Raw genomic sequence first — 18,061 nt, forward strand, 5'->3', positions numbered from 1 at the left:
GCTTGTCTTTCCACCATGTCCTTGAAGAACAGGGCCACAATTAGAGACACAGGATGTCAATAGGACTGTGCCCTCACATTCATCTTCATTAACCTCATTTGGGTGTGACTCTGTCTGATAGAGAAACATACAGAAAAATCTTGTGCTCAATGTTATGTGACAGTTTTTGTATTTTAATTTTTATGTTTGGGATGCATACAGGATTTATTTGTGCATGTAAAACCACTGCAATCCTAGTATAGAAGAGAGAAATGAGCGGCAAACAAGAGAGAGATCCAAAGAGGGTAGTAGGGCAAGAATGGCCTTAGGTCAAGAAGCAGATGGTGTTTTTTTCATATGCATGCAAAAAACACACATATACCATGTTGCTTATGTACTGTATATTCATCAGTGTTACATTTCGATAGCTTAATAGCATAATTGCTTAAGTCATATTTTGGCTTACTGCTACAATATAAAAAACATTCATGTGCTTGTTTAAAAATGTGTTTTTTCTTGTTTTCCAAAAAGCATTCAACTATGACTTAAGCAATTATGCTACGAGGCCAACAATTTCGTTTACATTTTGAATCATTTGATTTAATTCTGATTATTTAGCTTTGGTTTGCATGCACGGAGTAAGGGGGGTGGGGGGATGGGGGGAGCAAATGGTTAAGAAAATCGTGCAGATTTTCTTAACCATTTGGTATAGTGCTGGAGGGTCTACCTGTTCACATTCCCTTAGTATTGCTCCTTTCCAAGCCTCTTTGTTATGAAGTCACACGTTCATCAAAAAAAATACCAAGGCCTAAAAGCAAAGAAAATCCTAGATTTTTACCCTCTTCATCATTTATGTATTTTCATGATGGTTTTGTTTTAGATGTCTCCAAAATACGTGACCATGATTGGCATTATTCTTCTGCATTTTCTCCAACATGGAAGACTCTGGGTAAAGCATTTACCTTTATTGGGGATCTAGTAATAGAAACTATTTGAAAGTTTCAATTAAAATTCCCTCGGTCCAAGTGAGCCATTGGTATGATGGTTCTTTAAAATTTCAAGTTATTAGTTAATTTTGCCATATTTTCTATCTTATATATTTGTTAATCTACTACCAACACAACACAGACATAAAAAAAATCTGAAATTCACACAAACAACTATTTGACTTGTATAGTTTCTCCTTTATAACACCTGGAGTAAACAATGTTTGCCTTCTAATTTGGCATTCTCATTAAAATCCCCTTGCCTTTCCTCTATTTGACTGGTTGACTTTCAATTTTATTTAGCTATCGATATCTTGATTGCCACAGTTATAGAACGACTTCTTATGATTCCACAATACCTGTAAAATGTTTTCACCCCTTAGATTTTTCACACCTTAAAAGCCTTTATGAATAAAATCATGGTTATTATGGCGTTTTAGAATATTTTGTCAAATAACTGCATAAATACTTATCTCCTTCAGGTCAGTATTTAGTAGATGCAATCACAACTCTTAATTTGTGTGAATGTGTCTTAGTCAGGCTGGCCCACCTAGAAAGCAAGTTTTCTCCATTCTTCTTTATGAAACGGTTCTCTTTTCAAGAGCAACAAATTCTAAATAGGATTGAGGTCCTGGTTTTGATCTCTCCACTCCAGGACTTTCACCTTGTTGTCTTTAAACCACTTCTGTGTCACTTTTGCTGTACAGGTCCTTCTCAAAATATTAGCATATTGTGATAAAGTTCATTATTTTCCATAATGTCATGATGAAAATTTAACATTCATATATTGTAGATTCATTGCACACTAACTGAAATATTTCAGGTCTTTTATTGTCTTAATACGGATGATTTTGGCATACAGCTCATGAAAACCCATAATTCCTATCTCACAAAATTAGCATATCATTAAAAGGGTCTCTAAACGAGCTATGAACCTAATCATCTGAATCAACGAGTTAACTCTAAACACCTGCAAAAGATTCCTGAGGCCTTTAAAACTCCCAGCCTGGTTCATCACTCAAAACCCCAATCATGGGTAAGACTGCCGACCTGACTGCTGTCCAGAAGGCCACTATTGACACCCTCAAGCAAGAGGGTAAGACACAGAAAGAAATTTCTGAACGAATAGGCTGTTCCCAGAGTGCTGTATCAAGGCACCTCAGTGGGAAGTCTGTGGGAAGGAAAAAGTGTGGCAGAAAACGCTGCACAACGAGAAGAGGTGACCGGACCCTGAGGAAGATTGTGGAGAAGGGCCGATTCCAGACCTTGGAGGACCTGCGGAAGCAGTGGACTGAGTCTAGAGTAGAAACATCCAGAGCCACCGTGCACAGGCGTGTGCAGGAAATGGGCTACAGGTGCCGCATTCCCCAGGTCAAGCCACTTTTGAACCAGAAACAGCGGCAGAAGTGCCTGACCTGGGCTACAGAGAAGCAGCACTGGACTGTTGCTCAGTGGTCCAAAGTACTTTTATCGGATGAAAGCAAATTCTGCATGTCATTCAGAAATCAAGGTGCCAGAGTCTGGAGGAAGACTGGGGAGAAGGAAATGCCAAAATGCCAGAAATCCAGTGTCAAGTACCCACAGTCAGTGATGGTCTGGGGTGCCGTGTCAGCTGCTGGTGTTGGTCCACTGTGTTTTATCAAGGGCAGGGTCAATGCAGCTAGCTATCAGGAGATTTTGAAGCACTTCATGCTTCCATCTGCTGAAAAGCTTTATGGAGATGAAGATTTCATTTTTCAGCATGACCTGGCACCTGCTCACAGTGCCAAAACCACTGGTAAATGGTTTACTGACCATGGTATCACTGTGCTCAATTGGCCTGCGAACTCTCCTGACCTGAACCCCATAGAGAATCTGCGGGATATTGTGAAGAGAACGTTGAGAGACTCAAGACCCAACACTCTGGATGAGCTAAAGGCCGCTATCGAAGCATCCTGGGCCTCCATAAGACCTCAGCAGTGCCACAGGCTGATTGCCTCCATGCCACGCCGCATTGAAGCAGTCATTTCTGCCAAAGGATTCCCGACCAAGTATTGAGTGCATAACTGTACATGATTATTTGAAGGTTGACGTTTTTTGTATTAAAAACACTTTTCTTTTATTGGTCGGATGAAATATGCTAATTTTGTGAGATAGGAATTTTGGGTTTTCATGAGCTGTATGCCAAAATCATCCATATTAAGACAATAAAATACCTGAAATATTTCAGTTAGTGTGCAATGAATCTAAAATATATGAATGTAAAATTTTCATCATTACATTATGGAAAATAATGAACTTTATCACAATATGCTAATATTTTGAGAAGGACCTGTATGTTTTTGCTTTCTGTCTTACTGGAAAGTAAAGCTCCTCCCAAGTCAATGTTTTCCCATCTATCATTACAAAAAGTATCCCCAAAACATGGTGTTGCCACCACCATCTTTCATGGTGAAGATGGTGTGAAAATGTGTTTTTAATGTGTCTTTTAAGAGTTTTATATTGTCATTTCTTGTCAAAAAAGTACAATTATATTGAGTAGAATCCTATTTACAAAAGCACTAAAAGGACAAAACTACACAGACGAATATTTTTATAGGAATTGTAGATAATTTGGTTTCTATGTGTCATTTCTCTCTGTGTACATTAACGGTTTCTGTGTATGCCGTTGTGAGGCTGCTGTGTGTAATTTGGGGTATATAGGTCAGTTGATGAGCATTGAGTGTGAGAATCAGATTCTGGACTAGATGAACTGCACACGGAGCTCAGCCTTTGTTTCTCTTCGATTGTCAGAAATATAGCAAATACTTCTAGTTAGGCTGAAACATACAAAAAGGGTAAAATATATTTGAAAATCATTGTTGATGCTGAGCTCATGCATTGTTCTTAACCATTCTCGAACTCTCTTTGTACTTTACTCCGGTCGTGCTTCTCCAGTGAGGGTCTGTCTAGATAGATCTAATGAAGATGTGAAAATTAAAATGGATTTTGTGACTAAAAGCTCTCTGCATGTGTGTCAGCGGCTGATTGCCTGTCTTAACTGTCACAGTCCTGTCAGCTGGACTTAAGAAACACAGCAGGAGGTGCTACAGCTAATCCGCAGAGAGTAAATCGACTGTGTAAAGGTGAACACAGTTGCTTTTTTCTTCACATAGTCGGGTCATTTATATAATAGCTTGACTTTTTCATATTCGGCATGAGAAACTTTTTTTTAACTTTGCTCTTGGACCACAAAATAAAATTGAGTTCATGAAAGATGAGAGTTGTATTTGAACAATAAGATAATGGAAAAATGATACAGTGTGCTTCAACACCAGTAGTGATGTCCTTGTGAGGCTCATCTGCCTCTCGTCTCGCACCTACAAGCGTGGACCAAAAACATACGAGAACAAAACATTTTCTCCACTTAATGGTCTATGGGGAAAGAAAAAATCATAACAGAGGAAAAGGGTAGTTAGATCCCAGTGCACCATACTACATTGACAAGTGTATTTTCATTGTCATGAGAACTTTGATTACCTTAGTTGTGTCCGTGTTAAAAAAAATATGTTGTTTGAATCATTTAAGAGTAGGCATTTCCAGACACTGAGGCCCTGTCTAATTCCCCATTAAAACCAATGCCATTCTGTTACATAACACCAGGGTTTATGTAATATACATTAGTATTGAGATGTATCAATAAGAGATCTGTTGCCAATTGCCCAGCCCTGACCTGGTGACATCAGTTTTAGCCCATTGCAGTTTCCCTTTAACAATAATAATGACACATTTTTCCTCTGGCCTTAATTATTTAGCATTTAGCATTTATTGTTTTTTCAATTTGTAGAAGAATATTTACAGCATGTGACATAATTGAAAACTTTTATGATTTACATAAACACAGGTGTGTGTGTGTGAGACAGCAGTTGCTGTAATTAGTTGCCATTGACATTTTAAACTTATTTTAGCCAATTAAAATAGCGACTAGCATGGTTAGCTTTATATTAGTCCCCATGCATATTCCCTAGACAGTACAAACCTCTTTCTTAAGTCTGAGATATCTAAAAGGCTGTCAACATTACCAGTTCCAGCATCTTTTATGACATAGTTTCAAAGTGCAAAATAGAAAGCAAGGCATATATTGAAGTCGACTTTTCACAATATAGAGTTAAATGACCAACACCTGCTGAACTCTAGCTCTCTGCGTAGCCGTCTGAATGAACAGTCATCATGCTTCTATAGAAATTACACTTTCCCTTTAATTAGTTTTTATCTTTGAGTTTGTACACCTCACCAAGAATGTAAATAGCTTACTTCCTTCAGTACCATCTTCCACACCAAAGAGTGTTGTTGGCACAATGAGTGCAACTCTGGTAGCACAGATCAATGGTGTTCAGGATGCTGCAGACTTTGCCATCCATTTATAGATATCAACACATTTGTTTTGTTGCAACCGCAGGGAATTCTTAAAATGCTGCTCCATGGGGTTAGGCAGTTTAGGGAAGCTACTGCGTTTTGATATTGTGCCATTTAAAATGTGTATAAATGTATATTTGTCTTTAAAAAATATATCTGACACATGGAAGTACAGTCCTCAATAACTGGCCTCTTATGCACTCTGATGTTAGGAAGTGCTAAGCTAAAGTTAGCATATTTACTATGTATTTTAATATGAATATTAACAATTTCACTTTTAGCAGCTCTCTTCTTCAGGCACATTTGCCTGGCCACAGCACACCGAGCAAGTTACATGACATAGACCAGGAGCTGCAGCAGCCAATACATTCTCTTTTTTACTGTGAACATCATTGTGTGCACAGCCTATATTATGGCTTTGCAAGCCGTGCACCATAAGATAAAAAAAAACAAAAACTTGGGTGCAGGGGATGTGGATGGTATAATAACAGACAACACAACAACACATAACCACATATGGGGTTTCATCATGGCTCATGGATCGTGATACTGATTTTTTAAAAGCTTTGAGTTGCATAGTTTTTGTGGTGATCAAATGGGACCATTTTATATTATTTGATAATCTCTGGTCCTCTTTAATTAGATATTTTCATCTTTGAGGGGACATTGTGTATCTTATCACAAGGCAGCAAACACAAACAAAGATGTTTTTGAGTTATATTTTTTAGTTTGAAAGATGACTGTAGTTGATTTCTATAGTAGTTTTAAAATACTTGAAATATTTTTCTCCATTGATTGATTATTCATTCATCTTCTATACCGCTTACTCCATAGTGGGTCACGGGGAGCTGGTGCCTATCTCCAGCAACCTACGGGCGAGAGTCAGGGTACACCCTGAACAGGTCGCCAGTCCATCACAGGGCAACACAGAGACAACACAGGGCAAACAACCATGCACACACCCATTCACACCTAAAGGTAATTTAGAGAAATCAAATAACCTAACAGTGATGTTTTTGGACTGTGGGAGGGAGCCGGAATACCCAGAGAGAACCCACGCATGCACGTGGAGAACATGCAAACTCCATGCAGAAAGACCCCTGGCCAGGAGTCAAACCCAGGACCTTCTTGCTGCAAGGCAACAGTGCTGTCAACTGTGCCACCGTGCATTGATTAGTTAAATTCGATTTGGATTAGTCTGGATGGGGTCTTTAGGTCTTGAAGACCCTCTGTCTTCAAAAGAACCTTTGTGCCACCACTGACCTGAGGCACACTTCTCTCCTCTAGCTCACAAACGTTTTCCACCATCTGGACACAACATAACAGCAAGCAAATGCCTAGAAATCCCAGCTTCTACTGAATTAAAAATGTTAATTCCCCACTTTATCTTCCCTCCGTACCTGCATTTCTTTTTTTCTTTTTTTTACAGTGGAGTCATTATGTTCAGACACTGATCATTAACACCAACATACTGGTCGGAAGGTGAAGTTGATCACACAACAACGCAGCCATGCCCTTTGAACCCCAACAGGTTCTGTTTTCTCAAACACACATGTAACCCATCTGGTGCATCGTGTGTTTGTGTGTATGCATGTCCCCTCGCCTGTCCCACTTTCACGTCCAGCCAGGACACTGAGCGGAGTTTAAGAGGGGAGGGGTGCAGGCAGATTGACCTATTTATCCCTCACTTCCCTGTCCCATACTGTACTGTGCCTGAAGTTAGGCCTTGTATGTGTGTGTCCGTATGATGGACCCTGATCAGACAATGGAGGGTGGCTAGTCTGAGTGAGGATCTGTTGCAGGAGAGCTGGAGCAGGAATAGAGAGATGGAGAGTTTGTGGACAAGAATAAAAACAACAGTGGGGCACAGTGAGAGTTACGCCTGCTGATCCAGGCAGCCAGTCTAACCAGCAGAAAGCTAATGAGAGGCTCCGATGAATAGAAACAGGACCAGCAGATGGCTGCAGCCACATGGTGGTCCACAGAAGATGCCCCGCAATACTCTACGTAATCCACCTGCTGCACAGTTTGCTCATATTTTTGCTCAACATTTGCAAAGTTATGTGATTTACCTGAAATCTAGTCCTTGAAAAACAGAAGCGGGATGGATAAGATGTACCTGCTGTTGAAGGCTGGGTGAACTTAATCAGTGTAAGTCAGGCCCTATAGTGCAAACCTAGATCCTACAGGGTCTCACCAGGTGGCGAGGTCACTTACAGACTACATTACAGATCGATCATATCCCCCTCGGGTCCCTGATAGATGTTAGGCCGTTCAATAGACATGACAGCGTGTAGCCTATAAACACACATCCACTCAGACAGCTGGAAAACAACAGCAAGGTGATCAGTTTTCAGAAAGTGTCAGCTACTTTTATAAAAAAAATCTCCTAGCCTAAAGGAAACCAGAAAATACTGCATCTTATGTTTCTGATATTTCATTTGAAGAACAAAATGTATAAACCCACCATATCAATGTTCAGCAATGTATGAATCTAAAGATGTATTTTTCTCCTCACTCCTACTAAATACTATTTGTCTAAAGCCAAAAATGACTCCAGCTCAGGGCATGAAAACAACACAAAACATAGCAAAACTGCCACTATTAAACCTTTTATTAACCTTCTTTATTTAAAAAAAAAAACACTGCTCTGCTCTGAATCTTATTTGGAGCCACTTACAGCAGCAGACCCTTGCACTACAGTCCAAAAGCATACCATACACAGATCAGCCCAAAATGGTTCATATCCTTTGTAAATTTAGGATTTAAGTAATCTTTTAATTTTACTAACATGTCTCTTCTGACTCAAAGTAATGTTAACAATTCGGAATGGCCCAACCAGAGTCTAGACTTGAATATGATAGAGAATCTCTTGAAAGAATTAAAGATTAGGGTGATGGCAAGGTTGCCTCCCAACCTCAAAAATACACAGCTCATCACCAAGGATAAATTATTAAAGAACAAAGGGAAACATGCAAAATGTTGATCTGCAATTATAAGAAGGGTTTAATTTTTATAATGCCAATAAAAATGTTTTAATGATCATTGAGATGGGTACAAGTAACTTTCAACATGCCATTTTATTAAAATCTATTCTTTTTTCAAAACTGATAATCATTTTATATTGTTTTATTGTCTTGTGGGATATCCCTGTCTCATTCCCTGACCGAAACAAACTTCTTGGTTGAATTAAAGTTGTTTTAAATCTAAATCTTCCAGCTATATAAATAATTTTTTCACATAGCTATATTTCAAACTACAAATAGGATACAACACATGCATAACAGCAAAAGATGACTAAATGATTAAGTTTAAAACTACATTTTTTCTTTGCTGTAACAGGTTTTTATGTTTTTTCACCCTACTCACCTGGATATTTTGGTTATGCATACGTTGCCTGCTCAGTGATTAAAAAGTGATTGTCATGAGGTGCTGAAGAGGTGCAGCACAGAGGTGACAGAGCCAGGGAGACCTCATGGAGAGCAGTAGCGTGTGAGGACACAGTGTTTGTTTGTACTATAAATCTGTGCCAGTGCACTTGGAGCAGGAATACATTAATAGATACACTCGTCTGGAACACCGCAGACTCTTGTAAACAGTTGTCTCACACACACACACACACACACACACTTGCTTCCAGAAAGTACATGCAGTACAAAGCACAAACACGCATTGCCTTCAAACGTAACACAGTAAAGCCATTTTCAGATTTTGCACGAGGCTGCGGAGTACTCATTAAACATTAACTCAGGACACATTAAGGCAAAGCTTTGCCCTGCTGTGTGACGGCTGTCCTGTTGTTGTTCAGTACGGGCTGCCTGGGTGCATCAGGGCGCTGTGTGACAGAGGAGGAAGGGGAGCACGTGGCATCCACAGGGGTCTTGGAATACAACCCTACCGACCATCGCCTCCCCCATCATCACTGGGTCGCGCATCATCTTTCTCTCATCTCTTCTCTGCCTATGTCCCATGTGGCACACAGTAGGGCATAAGGTGGGGGTTAGTGTTGGGACTGCATCATGCAGATGAGGGTGCGTCTATGCACATGCAAACATATGCCAAAAACACAGATATTTAGCTGTGATTTCTGATTTGTCCTGAGAACATGGGAAAAAGTAACTGATTGCTAATTGATGTATGGGTTGTTCACCTCTGCTACTTTCTCTGGATATGTTTGCCCCCTCTCTGATTTGCCCCAGTGTGCTGAGAGCAGAGCAGGAGCAGATGGAGTGCTGGCAGCCATCTTTTACTCAGTTAGGTTGAATAGGCACGTGGGTGGGTGTGTTAATTAGCACAGATAAGTGCATGTGTCTGCATGCGTGTTGTCTGTGTGTTCAAGGGGCACAATAGGCATAATTATATCTGCTTGAGAGGCCCATTTGTGTGTGTTGGGGGGTGTAGCGGTGGGACGGGGGGCGTGGGGTAGGAGAGGCGGTGTTCAGCAATGACCCAACTGCAGGCTTTGTGTGTGCAGAGCAGAGGGCTGACAAGTGTCGGCTATTATTGACTATTTACACACTGCCACACTCGCCTGCTCACGTGCACTTAACTCGCATAATGCATGCACTCCATCATGGCTCGCAGTCGCTCCACTCGGCCTCCGCTGGCTTTGTGTCTCCGCTGAACACAAAACGGGAGCTGCGCGGGCATGTTTACAGTGCGTCAGTGTATCAGTGTCACTCACTGTAAGAGGAAAAGATGGGAAATCCCCTTGCGAGCACATCACTCTGACAGGAATCTGGCCACTATCTTTCCTCCCAAGCCAAGGATGTTGGTACAGCGACAGAGAGACAGAGAGGGGTCGCTGCTTCCTGAAGAAAAGGCAAGGCTTAAAAGAAATAAAGATTTCATATAAAGTAGGAAATTCTGTTTAATGAAGTTGGTGACATGCTATCACAAAGTCTGATGAGTTGTGTTAATCCAAACCCTGGATTATTGTCTGTCTGTCATTGTTTTACACTGACGTATCAACCAGACTCTTTGAATCAAATTAGGCCTACAAAGTGGAAATACAGTGGCTAACAAAAGTATTCAATCTTTGGATTTATTTCTTACATTTTGATGCATTACAGCCACAATCTTCAATGTATTTTATATGGGTTTTATGTTATAGACAAACACAAAGTATTAACTGTGAGGTTAAAGGAAAAGGATACACATAAAATCTAATATAATCCTAGTTTAAATGCAGCTTTTCTGTGAAGTTCTGGTGCAGTTAAGTTACAAAACAATATCCTATGCTTTGAACATCTCAAAGAGTGCTTTTTATTCCATTTCTCCAAAATGGAGAAGATATGGAACAACTGGAAACATGGGCAACAAATGCCCATCCACCTAAACTGGCAAGCTGATCAAGGAGAGCATTAATGAGAGCTAAGAGGACCATGGTAGCTTTGGAGGAGGTGCAGAGATCTACATCTCAGGTAAGAGATTCTGTCAACAGGGCAACTATTAGTCATGCACTCTACAAATCTGGCCTATATAGAAGCCGGAAGAGAGCAATTTTACAAAAAAAAGGCATAGTTTTATTTAAGGTTTGCAACAAACATGTAAAAGAAGGTGCTCTGGACATAGGACCAAAACAGGACTTTTGGCCTACATGCAATATGTTCGGTGTTGCTGGAAACTAACAATGTACATCCTCCCCAAGTACACCATTTCCCACCATAAAAGTGTGATGGTGGTAGTATCATGCTGTGAGGATACTTTTCCTCACTAAAGAAAGGAAAAGAGACGTTAACGGTAAGATAGATGAAGGTGAATACAGGGCAACCATGGAGGCAAACCTGGGAGAAGCTGCAGAACACTTCAGACTACCGTCCAGTAGGACGAACAACCCTAAGGATACCACAAGAGCCAGAATGGAATGATTTAGATCAAAGCATATCCATATGTTAGAGTGAAACAGTCAAAGTCCAGACCCAAATCCAATTAAGAATCTCTGGGAAGATTTCAAATATGATTTTCACAAATTATATTCATCCAAGCTGACTGAGCTTGAGCTATACTGCAAATGAAAATGGGACAAATGTTCTGTCCCTAGATGTAAAAAGCAGGTAGAAACATTTTCGAAAACACATGCAGCTGTGATTGTAGCAAAAACGTAGCTCTACAAAATGTTGATTCACTGGGGCTGAATACAAAGGAACACAATACCTTCATAAATGTTGATAAAACGTTTTGAAAACCATATATGTTTGTTCCACTTCTCAATTTCAGTAAGTTGAATTGGTCTATCACATAAAATTTCAGAAAAACACGTTTATGGTAAAATGTGAATATTACTTGGAAAGGTAAGAATAGTTTTGAAACTATATGTTTAAAAATACAACAAAAGTTTTTTTTGTTTTTTTTCTTCCAAAGCTTATTATCTGTATCTTTATTATGATGTCCGGTGATTTCAGTCAGCTCAAGCCTGTAAGATTAGCCTCACATGTGCATTTTTATTTACAATATTTCTCAAAAATTAGATAAACAATTTGTCCTTACTGGCTTTGTCAAGGATAGGTGCCAATCTGTGCTTAAACCACTCACAGAGTCTTTAAGAAAAAGTGAAAGCAGTAAGGTTTGCGTCAAGGCTTAAAGTAAAAGAGGTGGAGGGCTTATGTGGCCTAGAGTGGGAACAGGATTTAAGTAAAGTGTTTTTGTTCTGTTTCTTTGGCTCCCTTCTATGCTTTTGTTAAGGCTAACAAGAGAGGGATTAATGCAGAGAGATTATGGCTGGCTCTGCTAGGAAATTGTGTTTAAGGAAATGTTTATTTACAGAAAGTTTGGATCTGGTTTTCAATCTTCATATCTGTCTTTCTATCATTATGGAAGGCAGTGATTTTTATTCTAATCCTGGATTTAGAAAGAGTTCCTCAACTCGTAAGAGTCAGGATATTACATCCTACTTTAGGATGAGATTTAATGAGATAGTCACATGTAGTATGTCTTTTAAGCTAAAGGTTTTTCTGTTTTCAAAATGGACAACTTTATGTTCAAGAAGATTTATAAATTTATAAATATTTTTTTATTTTAACTATTCAGTAAAGCTGATTGTTTGGAGTTTGTGAGGAACTGTGGTGAGGGATTGAATCAGATCTCTGGAGGTTATCCATGCACCATGTTCCTACACGACCTTCCAATCAGACTTATTGATTCTACTCTCTATAAACTGTCCAAACACACAGATGGGTCAAGTCAACAATGCTGGCCCTGATCGACTGTAACGGATTAGAAAATAAGCAACGCACCATTTAGGCTTGTGCGAGGTTAACGTGATAGAAAAGGATACAGTTAATTCTCAGCTGCTGTGTATCAGCTTGTACATACAAATTGTATATATGCAAGTCAATAATTTAACATTCCTTTAGCACATGTTCTGTTTTCTCTGCAGTCAATCTGTCTTAGCAATATAATAATCTAGAAACAGTAAAGACAGTCACTGTTTTCAAGGATCTGCTTGAACTTATGCTGTTCCCTTTGATGAAAAATGTTCATATTTTACAGATAAGTGGTTTATATCATGCAAAAACTAACAACAGAATGTGAGTTTAAGTGATTAAATAATTTTAGAGCATTGAGTAAGGCCTGTCTGTATATCACATTCTTACGTAAACACAAAAATAATTTGATGTTAACTGGAAATTCTAACTATAAAGGCACAAAGGAGACAAAAACAGTAGTTTGTAGTGTCAGGAAAGCTGGAGTGTATCCTACCAAACACTAGTAATCGGTACTTTACCCGTCAAAACAAATAGAATCTCAGTAGCAAGCTAGATCAGTTAATCAGTGGGAGGAGATTAATACCAGCACAAGCCAAAGGTGCAAACTGTCCTGACAGTAAACTGCAAATGTCATGTAAACTATAGGGGTACATAAAATAACTCAGAGGTTCTTGAATCATAAATAGAATCTGGAACCTTTTTTGTAAAGTGCCTATAGATGACAATTGTTGAATTGTCGCTATATAAATAACTAAGCTGAACTGAAAATAAACCTAAACAGTTTTCTTTCATACTGGACCTTTACACCCTGTCATACTATTGTGTATAACAGCATCTTTCTAGAGGAGATAAAGGTACTGGGTGTGAAAGAAGATGCAGAAGACAGGGTTAGATGGAGACACATGACTCACTGTGGCGACCCCTGAAAGGGAAAAGCTGAAAGAAAGAGAGGAATATACTATTGGGTATTGTGTTTGGCTTAAGACAATTCACAGCTTTAAGTGAAAATGCTCCATCCATGCCTTTTTACACATCTGGTACTTTAGCATAAATTGTGTGACAATCTAAGGTACACTGCTTTAGATTTATTGGAGATGTAAAAAGAACTCCATAGCATGAGCATCACAACTTGGAGACATCATATTTACCATATGTTTGCGTCACTGCTACAGAATCGAGGAAGATACTTCTCCAATGTTGCAGGAATAATATGATTATAAGATTACTCATTCTCATATTTTGCTATGCAGAGTCTCTGTCTGCACTGAAATACCAAGTGCAAGGAGTGGATGAAATTGCAGGGAAGTGGGAAGGCTATAATTATGCTGACTGATTGAGGGCACTCATGGACTGTGTACAGAAGATTGAATCTCCAGACTGTCAGGTGATTTTTAGGCATTCTTCATGTTTAGACCATTGTAAAAAGATTTTTAAAGGGCTGAGACTTTAGCACTTTAGTTTTGTTAAGTAATTACAGAATTACAGAAAGTAAAAAAAACAAAACGCATTTAATTGCATCTTGCTCAGTTCTCTCATTTAAGGCATGAGGGCAACCCTGATGCTCACACTCCAGCCCAGTGGGTGGCAGTTAGTAAGTTTTTACCCCAGCCCTGAAGAAGTTGCACAAGAAGCCACTACAGTGAAATTCTTCCACTTTTTAACTAACGGAGGAGAGAAAGATTTAAAGAGGACATTTATTATTCATAACCAACCACCGACTACACAGACTGACCTTATAAGTTCAAGGCATTTGTCTAGGTTTATGCAGTATTTTGCAATAAAATATAGTTTTGTGGTCATAATAGGCTGTACAGATGCCTGTAAGCATGAACATGTTTGCAGACTAAAACCTACTGCCCTTCGTAGTTGGTGAACCCATCTTGTGCAGACACCTTACAAAAACAGGGAAATGCACAGCCAGATTTAGTGTTTTGGGTGTTTTGGTGTTAAGAATGGCAACCAGATCATTGTTGTAATGCTGCACTCTTAGGTAAAAAAAAAGTCTTCTCTAGCTTTGCCAGCAAAAAGTTAATTAAATACTGCCCTTTAGTGAAAAAAAATCCAGTTACATAATTAATATTAAAACTATATAGATTATGTTAGAAGTGGTTTGAGTTATTGTAAGTAAGACAATTTGATAGTGAGACTGAGCTCCTTAGAGTTGCATTTTGAAAATACAACTGATATACAAGGCAGAATTATTAATAGCTTTATGGCACATTTTGGTTTAAAGTAATCTTTTTAACAAGATGTTTTTTTCTATCTGGAAGTGTTTTTTATGTTTTGGACCGACCCAGTCAGGGTCCTGACTGAATCTTATAGGGACTTTCTAGAGAGAGCTAAAAATCAGGGTAATGCAAGAAGGACTTACAATGCAAAATGCATAAGTTGTTTTTTGTTTTAATTAATGTTCCTTGTGTTTTATTTTTTTGAGAGATGACTTTCTCATTTCCCATCAAAAACAAACTTCTTAGTTAAATAAAATGGGTGATAAATCTAAATCTAGTACAAGTATTAACTACTTCATCAACCAAATGTTTTCTTGTTTTATTTCAAATAAACTGCCTTATCTGATTCTTTGATCCTGTCTTTCCTGGTAAACGTGTTAAAAGTGTGTATCACTGTCCATATTCGTATGTGTGTGTCTGACGGTATTTCTGTTCGCTCTCATCCTGCATGTCACTGCTGGGCAGCGACACTCCTCCGCCACCAGCACTATAATTGGGAGAGACCAGGCGGCTCACTCAGTGCCGCTAATGCAGCTCACTGCCCCGGGCCATGGGCTAAGCTGGGCTACACTGCATCACACACAATCAGACAAAGACACAAACACTGAAGGCCTGCCATAGATTCAACTCTTTATCTTATCTGGAACTAAATAAAAATAAGGTGAAGAGGTGAGAGTTATTTGCTGCTGGAAGTTTGCTTTGCAGCACAGTTTTAAAATCTTTCTTTTTAAAATTTTGGTGCGCAGACAATTAACAGTTTAGTAGCCATTAATGGGTCATCCTGCAAAGGGTAGGTGTGTGGACTGTGGCAGCACGTGTCTGTATGATTCTGTGTATTAGGATGTGTGTGTATGCAGTTTTTTCTCTCGCGGGACTCTCATTATCACTGCTGTCCCAGATGTCACCCAGCACATGAAACACACGTCATGAATAATGGAGTCCTATTTCTACATCTCTCCCTATTTCTCTTCCATCCGCTCAGCCACTACCCCCTCCATCCCTCGTTTCCTCTGATGCTCCCACTGTTTCTTAATCTCCCTTCCGCTTCCTCTATATGGGTTGGTCCATTTAGGCTGTCTGGTTGGGATGGGACACTGTCCTTCTGTGATGCTGTGTTGAGTTATTATAACCATGTCCATCTTGTGAATGCAGCTGGTCTTAAGTCTGTCTGTCGAAGACTTTCCACAGTCCCCTCCACTCTTTCCCCTCCCCCAGTGTTTACTGTTTAAAATCACATAGGGCAAATTGGGACAGCGGAGCCAGTGGAGCAGAAGAGACGAGGTCTCATCACCGCGGAAACTGGACTCTGCTCCATGTCTATACTCGGTGTCACCCACCCCGCCCCAGCTCTACCTCTACGTTCACTCCGCTCAACTTCCAAGCATCCTCGGTACTCTCTCAGAGTTGGTGTGCGAGAGATCACACATAGGCGAGAGGCAGGGCAGGGCACATATGATTGAAAGATGAGGTAAGCAGTCAGAATTGGTTAGGGAAGAGGACAGTAGTTAGGATTAGACAGTGAAGCGTGGCTTTTTAATGAAAACATGACAGAGCTGTGGCTTCTTCCAGCGACTCGACCAAGCCTCTTCCAGAAAATGAGCAAGTGACAGAGATGCAAGCTGAGAAAAGAAAGAGCTGAAGGCTGAGATTCAGACATTCCTTATGCTGTGTTGGACTTGACTGGCATATTGATTCATGCTCTGTAGGAGCAGTTTGGCCGCCTTAACAAAGTGTCTTTTTTTAAGTTGATGAAGCAGAGTGGACTCTCATTTATCAGTGTTGTTGTTGTAGAAGTAAAATTTGATTTGACTGTGAAATAAAAGAAGACCAGTTGGAGGCACAGTGAACAAAATTTTGTGGCCAATTTCCAATGTCCAATGTTTCTCAAATTTTGATCAGCCAATACAGATTTCTGTTTAAAAACTATGCTGTGAAAACATGTACAGTAAGGACAGGATATAGAATATTCTTTTTCTGCTTTCCTGCAATAAGACGTCCTTAATTATTTATATCAGGAGCAGTGGCTACATCAAATTGGAGTGTAAAGAAACAGTAAAACCATACTTTGCTATTTTAAACAGAGACAAATGGCATTTTAAATGGTCTTTACCATCTAATGTTCCAGATTAGCATGGTTAGCATAACTGGCATTTACAAAAACAGCTGTTTCAGTGGATATTTTGTCAAAACACACAAAATCTGTTCCATCTTTTAGAGGATGAAACAGAAATGTTTTGCTGTACAATGTTAAGCCTTCTTGGTATTTGCTCAAAGTCTTGCTCTCTCATTATTCTGCCACCTAAATGATAATGGCAGAGCAGGTGAGAACACAGTACTAGAAAATCTGAATTTGTTATGATCTTTAAATGTACACAGCAAAGGGAGGAAAGCAAAGTCAGGCTGGGGCGTGCTCTGGCTTTGAATTCGGATGTTACTCCCTTTTTGCATAAAAGATTGGGGAACAGAGACATGCACTGTTGCATCCCCCTTTGGCTAGCCCTTTATCTTTTTTTTGACTTTCCCTGTTTTTTCCTTTTCTACTCCACTTCCTATTGAACAACATCCAGTTATTTTCCAAACACTGCCCATTTTCCACTTTAACGTGTTCCTTTATTGCAAAACTGGACTGCTGCCATTCACCAACTTTGTGGTGCTAATTTTAACGTGTGCATTTATTAATTTTTTTCTGCTAGAGGGGACATTTTTTGCATTCTATTTTAAACTTGGTGGGTGTTTCTGAGCCTGTGCGCGTGTCTATCATGTCAGCATTTGTGGGTACTGAGCATATTCCAGCACTGCAGAGAATAACTCCAGAATATGCTGCATGTTTTTTCTTTCCTTTTGTCTTCTTTCGGTGACAGTCACAACTGTTTGATCCGCTCCTCCTTCCCTCTGTCTTCTCACCTTTCAAATTCTTCTCTGCAACTTGCTGTTGAGAGCAAAAGGTATACAGCTGAAAACAGAGCACAGTTTTAAAGTCCCATTTAGAATGCTGACTGTATTTTCTCATTCAAGCTCAAAGATTTTTTGACCAGCAAAACTATATTCAATGCATCATTGTAATTCAGCTGCAAAATTAAAATGACTGACCAAGCTTTAAAAATAATGTGCAGTTTGCATTAAATAAATTTAGTTGATATTGGAAAAATATAACCCCTCTCTAACCTACTCCAAAGGTTTTATATGCAGCTGTGCTTTTTGTATAGACTGGAGAAAAAGCATATCATCAATTATATTTACAAAACATTTTTGCTGTAAACTTTTCCTATTCTGAAAGATACTTTTT

General features: G+C 39.4%; 1 protein-coding gene across 1 annotated transcript in view; it reads left to right on the forward strand.

Annotated features, from left to right (window-relative positions):
* Positions 1-18,061, forward strand: part of LOC124876765 (Down syndrome cell adhesion molecule-like protein 1 homolog) — a 66,563-nt gene that overhangs the window by 491 nt on the left and 48,011 nt on the right. The gene's annotated exons all lie outside the window — the stretch shown is intronic.

This window comes from Girardinichthys multiradiatus, chromosome 11 (assembly GCF_021462225.1).
Source record: "Girardinichthys multiradiatus isolate DD_20200921_A chromosome 11, DD_fGirMul_XY1, whole genome shotgun sequence".
Taxonomy (NCBI): domain Eukaryota; kingdom Metazoa; phylum Chordata; class Actinopteri; order Cyprinodontiformes; family Goodeidae; genus Girardinichthys; species Girardinichthys multiradiatus.